This window comes from Balaenoptera borealis, assembly GCF_965194805.1.
Source record: "Balaenoptera borealis genome assembly, chromosome: 2".
Lineage (NCBI taxonomy): Eukaryota > Metazoa > Chordata > Mammalia > Artiodactyla > Balaenopteridae > Balaenoptera > Balaenoptera borealis.
In genome coordinates, this window is record NC_138867.1 from 59824603 (window position 1) to 59831720 (window position 7118).

At 41.2% G+C, this 7118-nt stretch overlaps 1 long non-coding RNA gene across 1 annotated transcript; it reads right to left on the bottom strand.

Annotated features, from left to right (window-relative positions):
* Window positions 1-610: 610 nt before the first annotated feature.
* Window positions 611-6622, bottom strand: LOC309623798. The gene is made up of 2 exons (XR_014241653.1): window positions 3094-6622; window positions 611-2034 (listed from the first exon to the last, which is right to left on the bottom strand). It is a non-coding gene; the product is annotated as an uncharacterized lncRNA (long non-coding RNA).
* Window positions 6623-7118: the final 496 nt, after the last annotated feature.

The window sequence follows — 7118 nt, forward strand, 5'->3', positions numbered from 1 at the left end:
AGGTTAGGGAGGTATTGCCGAGATAATTCCACAGCCGCCATCGCCCCTGACAATAATTACAATGTGACCACAGGGGATCGCCTTCTAATAGGCTTTTGTTCAGTCAATTCAGAGTCTGTTGTGTGCTCTGAGTTTGGATAATTAAAGTTGTGTCTCAGAAGCCACATGTGGTAGCTCATAATTATGTAGTCGAGTCTAAGAGGGAACTGAGGTGACTGACACCTGTGCTGGCGTGAGGAACAAGGGCCCTGGTGACGGGGAAGAAAGAAGCCAGTCCCCTCAGTGAGGAAGCGGGGGATGGCATTCACTCCGTAGCATCCACTGCTTTATTTATTTTAAAACGAAAATGAGTAATTATAGCCCTTCCCAGTCTAATTGTTCACCCTCCGGAGGGATTTTGCTAACCCTTTCCTGCAGCCTCCAACAAAAGAATGGGAGCTGACTGGACAGGGAAGAAAATACAAATGGCTTATTGAAACACCAGAATGGTTTAATTATTTAATCATTTGCATGTTGAGAGATTTGCATAAAGGCAGGAAAAGGCCCATGTTGGAATTTGGCCTGTATCTCCCCCTGTTTCTCACTGGAGCAAAGATCTCGAAGTGTGGCCTTGTTTTAGCTCTTGAATTTTAGAGAAACGTGAACTTTGGAAAGCTTAGGTTTGTTATTTCAAGGACACAATGTTTGAAAGGAAAATAAACCCAAAGACCATATCCTGCTGGGCCATGTTTCCCAAGTCAGTCTATGGCTGTCAGAGAAGCAAAGTAGTTGCTTTTCCCCACCACGCAGGACACCCTTGGAGAGCCATCCTCCTGAGCAGGTCGAGCTGACTGCTGGGTAAGTGGGTGCCTTTTTAGCACTCTCAGACTGGGTCCCAGTTTTCTAGCTTCGTCACATAAGAGAGGTTGAAATGTTAGTATAGGACATCTTTTATCTGAAGTCTTTAGACTGTTTAGCAGATTCTTGGAATATACGTGTAAAGGGTTTTCAATTTCTGAGCCTTGAAAGTAGATTTCTGCTGTGTCCTAACATGAGATATCTTTTCCTCCAGGTTTTGCCAGGTAGAGAAAAAGCCTTCCCTTCTTCCAAACACTGTTTCCCCTTTTGAAGCACAGCAGATTATTTCTTCACCCAATGTGGGAACAACAATTGCTATTCAAAACACTGCCCTTTCCTCGGGCTTTGCCTTCATGAAAATGAAACATATTTCGTGCTGAGCACCATATGGTGTTTGGGAAGAGTGGACACGCAGATGCTTCCTAATTAAAGCATTCAAGTTTGTCATGAGAAATGACAGCCACAGATGACTTTGGCTGGGCGCGTGTCCGGGAGGGGGCGGGTGGGAAGGGATCCCGGAGCGTGGATGAAGTGGGAGTCTGACGCCCAGCTTTTTCAAGCACATGCTCTGATTGGTCCTCGGGGAACAGATAATGGCAAGAGGCAGTTAATTTGAAGATAATTGAGAGATCTCTTTCCTGTCTTCACACAATAAACCAAGGTGCCGGGCCTCAGCTGGCACTTGCACTCTGGCAGGAAGAAAAGGGCCCGGAATGGGTCTGCTAAAGCTGCCACCTCATTTTCACATCTCACACAAAGCTGGGAAACGCCTCTCCTGGCCTCCCCCAGCCCCAGATGCTGGTGCCCATGTTTATTGTTTCAACACATCAGACCATAAATAAAAGTTTCCAAAGAGAGAGGCCATCAGAGGAATGGGGATGGCCTATTCTTCTGGAAAACAAGGGCCGTGCCTCTAAAAAGGCAAGCTCACCGACCATACAGAAGAGACGTGCCCTCTCAGATGGTGGGTTTCTTGGAGAAGGTGAACTATTTTTTTGTACCTTTTTTTTTTCTCGGCATCCTTAGTGCTCTGTGCAAAACTCTTTCCAAACCACTGAAGTCCAGGAATCGTGAGGGCCCTTCTCCGGTTAACTCAGACACTTGTCTGCACACTTCTGCATGCACAGGAACCACAGAGGTATCCCAGGCAAGGAATGGACTTAAAAGGAGGCCCTCCCATTGCCTTAGCAAGCCGCGCTGAGAGGAGGACGAGGGGGTCAGAACAAGTAAGGGGCTTTTTTTTTTTTTCTTTTTGAGGGATCCTTCCCTCTGTCCTGCCTGCCTTCCCAGCCCCTTTTCATTCTCTTTTGGGGCGACTTGCTTATAAATTCTAGGAAACCCTAAGCCAAGTAGGTGGAAAAATAATCTGATTTCCTCTTTTAACACACAGAAGGACTGGATATAAGGGCTACCTAAGTGTGAAAAAGAATGCTGCTCTTTTTCTCAGGACTGGGAAACTTAATGGTGTCGAGCATATGGGCATAACAATGATAAGGAACTTAAAAAAGTGAAAAGAGCCACATTCGACAGATTTATTCCTCATCGGTAAAGAAAAAGATTTGAAGGAGTGGGCACACAGGCAAAGAGGAGTGGCGGGGGCAGACTGAATGAGAAAGCCAGTCAGGGGAAGCTGAATTAGGTGATTAATGCAGGATGGCTTGGGGCTTATTAAAGGTAGCTAGACAGCTGGGTTTGCTAATCTGATTTGAAATTTTTTTGGCATAAAATATGTTTTTCTGTTGTCCTGGTAAGTTGGGGCCAAGTAAGGTTTTCTTCCCTCTGAGCGAGAGGATTGTGACGGCCTCCCCATGGAGGGCTATCTTCCAGCTTTTTCCTGGGGGATACTGTACAGGTGGAAATATTGGTCCGTATTGTCACTTCTGTACTGTAGTTACACAGAAAAGGCAGAATGGGGAGAAACTGCTAGGACCTAAAAATAAAGAATAGTAAAATGAAAGGTGACAATTTCCATTTATCAAGTGAAACCATAAAGAAAGCAAAGAGATAAGATCCAAACTTGCAGAAGAGATTTCCAACACATAGACCAGCAAGTGTTTAGTATCAAGAATACAGGTATGAAATCAACAACAACAACAACATAGATAACCAAATCGAAAAACTAGGTAAATGAAAGAAATGGACATCTTATGGCAAAGGAAACACACATAATGGATATATACAGGAAAAAAATGCTCAATTTCAGAAGTAGGCAGGAAATGCAAATTAAACCCTAATGAGAACCTATTTTATACCCACCAGATTGGTAAACAATTGAGAAGTTTGACATCAAGCAGTGACACGAGTCTGGATGAAAGGATCGCTTCTACGCTCTGTAGTATCCGCACAGGTCCCATGACCCTGGAAAATGATTGGGTTTAATTGACTCACCCAGGAATTCTAGTCCTGGACATATCCTCTAGGTAATTTCTAGCACATCTACAAGTGGTCATAGCACACTGTAAGAGCAAAAATTATCCAAACAATCCAAAAGGTCATCAATAGGCAAATTTAAGAACAGATAGTGATAGTAGAGTACCACACAGCAGTGAAAATGTATAAATTAGAACTACACACATGATGCAGAATCTCACAAATATTGCATAAAGCAGAGAAAAAATAAGTTTTACAAGATTGCATATAGTATGTTACCATTTTTATAAAGTCCGAATCAAGCCAATTCAATTAGCAAACACTGAACCATTGCTCCTAAGGAAAATATACATCCCCACCTCACCCCACCCCCGCCTCAAACAGATTATAGTCTTAAATTCCAAGAGCAACTCATCTGGTGGATTCTATTTTCTTGATTTTACGAAAGAGAAAATGAGGTTCAGAGTGTGACATGATGTGCCTAAGCCCCCACTACTAACTGCGGAGCTGGGATTCAAACCCCCTTCAACTGACCCCAGGGCCGGAGCTTTTTTTCCCCATGCTGCACTGTCCCCTACCTCTCCATCCTCTGCGCATCTCCGTGTGAGAGCTGAAACAAAGCACAGCGTCTTCTTGATTGACCCCAGATGGGGTCGTGCTCATCTGAGTCATCTGGGTGACTCAGATTTTTCTCTGCTCTGTGGATGTCCACTAATGACTGTGAAAGTGCTAATTCATTCTGTCTGGCTGCTGTCTGCCAGGCTAGTGGACACATATACTTATGTAGTGAGCACTTTCCAGATACAACCCAGTCTCCTTATATGCAGGGGTATATGTGTATGTGTGTGTGTTCAAACAAAAATATGAACATTGGAATCATGGAGTGGGATATCCCTCTCGATCTAAATAATCTTATAAATTTTTCCTCTATTGTCTCCACCATATAGTACATTTAAGATGGGAAAAAGATATTAAGTATAATGATCCTTAACACTCTCAGAGGAAAGGACAAAGCCCCAAGTAAATACACATATGAGCTTTCCCTCTCTTTATTATGAAAAGAAAGTGTGTTATAATTATTATTTGCTTTTGAGAGGAAATTTTAAAACCAGTTTCTCCCTAATTATTAGAATTGAGAGGAGAGGATAGTAGAGCCATGAATAGTTAACATGTCTACAAACATCAAGAGACTTTTCCGTAGATCGACAATAATGCTACAAAATAAAATGGAAAAATATCCCACCCACCATAGCAGTAAAAGATATCACACAGTTAGAAAAACTTAACAAGAAATGTGTGACACCTAAATGAATAAAATAATGCAACTTTATTGAGAGACATACAATAACGCTTGAATATCCAAAGTCACACACTAGATGGCTAAATGGCAGTGTTGCTTGTTATGAACATGTTAATTCCTCACAAATTAATTTATAGTTCTGAGACAATCATGATTAAAATCCCACAGGGGTTTTGGGGGGAAAAAACAGACAAAATTATTTTTAAAGTAAACTACAGGTGTAATGAGTAATGAATAGCTAAGAAAATGTTGAAAATGAAGAATATTTCTGGATCCAGTGTACCCACAGTGGGTCACCATGACCTGTGGCTGCATCTTCTAGTATCAACCCTAGAGAAATTAGTGGAATAAGAAGAAGGCAGGGATTTCTGGTTAGTTCCAGAAAAAAAAAAAAAGCGAGAAATCCTTAGGGAGAGTGAAACCTCTGTGTGTGTGTGTGTGTGTGTGTGTGCGTGCGTGTGTGTGTGTGTGTTGGGAGTGGAGGGCCTGAGGAGGTGGTGGTGGCCGCAGGCAGGACACAGGGCCACCAGAGGCACCTGGGAGAGGATAGATTGGAGAGACAAAGCTCTGTTTTCCTGTGTGGTCTCAGGATCATCCTTACCGGCCCCAGGGCTGTAGAAACAGGCCCTATAGCTCAGGCCACTGGCATCCCAGTGATATCAGGGCAGCAAAAACCCTACTGAAAAGAGCAGTTAATGAAAGAATATTTATTCTCTCCCTCTTTTTCCAAATCCCCAAATTTGGTGAATTTCCCTATTTAAAAAACCGCCTTCTAACAATGCTGCTTGTTTCTAAAAGTTTAAAGGGACTCAGATGAAGCAGGTCTGAGGTACATGTAGCTTTAAGTATATTTATCAGGAAATAAAATGTTTAAAAGCAAAAGTTAGCCAAGGGTTTAGCTCACAAGTTAGAGAAAGAGTAACAGAGCATTCAAAGAAACAAGAAGGAAGGAAATAATAAAGATAAATTCAGAAATGAATAAAATAACTCATGTGTATACACTTACACACTTACAAATGAGGAATAGAGATTAACCAAGCTAAATGTTGTTTCTTTGAAAGTATTCCTGGACTTCCCTGGCGGTCTAGTGGTTAATACTCCGTGCTTCCACTGCAGAGGGTGTGGGTTCGATCCCCGGTTGGGGAACTAAGATCCCACATGCTGTGTGGCGCAGCTGGAAAAAAAAGTATTCCTAGTATTGATTGACTTCTAGAATAAATGATCAAGAAAAAAATATGCAAGTATGCCAAATACAGAATGAAAACAGAAAAATTACTACAGATAGCAGTAACATTATTTAGAGATAATGTGAAGAAAATGAATAGAAAAGGCACAGTCTGGGAGAAAGTATTTGCAAAACATATATCTGACAAAGGACTTGAATCCAGAATATGTAAAGACCTCTTATAACTCAAGAATAAAAGGCTAAACAGTTCCAACAAAAACTCAACAGAATCTTCACAAAGATATATACACTACCAACAGGTACATGAAAAAGTTTTTAATATCATGAATCACAGGGAAATGAAGATTAAAACCACAATGAGACACTATACACCCACTAGAATGTGTAAAATTTTAAAAGACATGATGCCAACTGTTGACAAGGATATGGAACTACTGGAACTTTCCTAAATGGCTGGTGGCAGTGGTGACCCAGGGTAGCAGGAAGGAGTGGCTGTCCTGGGTACAAGCAATAAGCGGGTGGTTCATTGTCTGCAGATAATTTAAAAACAGTAATAAAACTAACTATAAGTCAGTCTGCTTTTTATTACCAACATATGCCAGCAATTCTAAACAACATTAGTGATAAAACATTTCTCCCTGAAAAATATTTTTTGTTGGTCTAAGCGCTAAACAATTGTTGAGGGTTACTCTTGAGTTTTAATGATGTACATGTAAGCTTCAGATTAGCACATTTTTATTATTTATCCTTTAATAATCACTGCACTTTACATGGAAATAAAGTCCAATTCTCCCAGTTGTGTCAGTCTCCTATGCACTCACACTCAGCTACGCGTGTTTTGAGAACAAGCCTCTTAAGGTTCAAGATCTTTTCAGCTGCCTTCAGAGCACGTTTTTTTGTCTCAAACTCCTCTGTACTACACATGCCTGTATTTATAAGTGAAATCTTACAATATTTATCTTTTGCTTATTATGTTGCCTTTCTTTTGCTTAGTTTTCTATGTGCCTATTTATATTATATTTTAAAAATTAAAACTCCAACATACCTTATTTTAAAAATTTTTATTGGAGTATAGTTGCTTTACAATATTGTGTTATAAAACTCCAACGTATCTTTCAAATGTCATTTTATTTTCCAAACCCCCCAAACCTTTGGGGTCATTTTTCCTCTGGGAGACCTCCTCACTCAGTCCCTTGTCCTTCTTGCATCTGCTCTTGATCTCAGAGAGACATCAGTGAGCAGTGGCTTAGAGAGAAATCTTAGTTCCCTGCCCAGGAATTGAACCTGGGCAGCCGTGATGAACACCAGGAATCCTAGCCCCTAATCCACCAGAGGCTGTAAGCTAGAAGCATGGTTGGCTCTTACCCCATTTGAAAAATGAATTTCTCAAAGAGGCAAAACCTGTAAAAACAGGTACAACGTTTA